Source organism: Ovis canadensis, chromosome 19, assembly GCF_042477335.2.
Source record: "Ovis canadensis isolate MfBH-ARS-UI-01 breed Bighorn chromosome 19, ARS-UI_OviCan_v2, whole genome shotgun sequence".
In the NCBI taxonomy this organism is placed as follows: Eukaryota; Metazoa; Chordata; class Mammalia; order Artiodactyla; family Bovidae; genus Ovis; species Ovis canadensis.
In genome coordinates this window covers 69,196,189-69,196,839 of record NC_091263.1, presented here as the reverse complement: position 1 = coordinate 69,196,839, position 651 = coordinate 69,196,189, and the positions used below count along the sequence as shown (strand labels likewise).

At 41.6% G+C, this 651-nt stretch overlaps 1 non-coding gene across 1 annotated transcript; it reads right to left on the bottom strand.

Annotated features, from left to right (window-relative positions):
* Positions 1 to 321: 321 nt before the first annotated feature.
* On the bottom strand, positions 322 to 446 carry LOC138424966 (small nucleolar RNA SNORA40). Its single transcript, XR_011251057.1, has one exon. It is a non-coding gene; the product is annotated as a small nucleolar RNA SNORA40 (small nucleolar RNA).
* Between the last annotated feature and the right edge of the window lie 205 nt (positions 447 to 651).

Here is a 651-nt window from a genome sequence, read left to right as displayed (position 1 = left end):
AAAATGACCTGCTCTCTGTTAGCTAAGAATCTTGATTAAGTATAGTGCCTCTTTTCTTAATATGGCACTTTTCATTTTTTAATTTTTTGGTTAAAATTTATTTATTTACTTGGCTGTGTTGGGTCTTAGTTGCAGCATACTGGATCTTTGTTGCATCATGCAGGATCTTTCGTTGTGGCACCTGAGCTTAGTTGCCCTGCAGCATGTGGGATCTTAGTTCCCCAACCAGGGATCAAACCCATGTGCCCTGCATTACAAGGTGGATTCTTAACCACCAGACCACCAAGGAAGTTCCAATATGGCACCCTTTAAAAACAAAAATGTATTCCTTCTCATCTGTGTCAAAACTCATACTGAACAATGAGTTCTGGATTGCAAAAAAGGATTTATTTTGGCACCCATCTATAAGTCTTTGTCCACAAGTTAAATAAAAAGAAACGAGTGCTATTAATACCAGTATAGCACTTTTAAAACAAAGCAAACACACAAACTCCTTGCAAGCCTTGGCATGCTAAGTTGCTTCAGTCATGTCCAACTCTTTGCAACCTTAGGGACTGCAGCTTGCCACGCTCCTCTGTCCATGGGATTCTCCAGGCAAGAATACAGGAGTGGGTTGCCTTGCCTTCCTCCAGGGGATCTTCCCAACCCAGG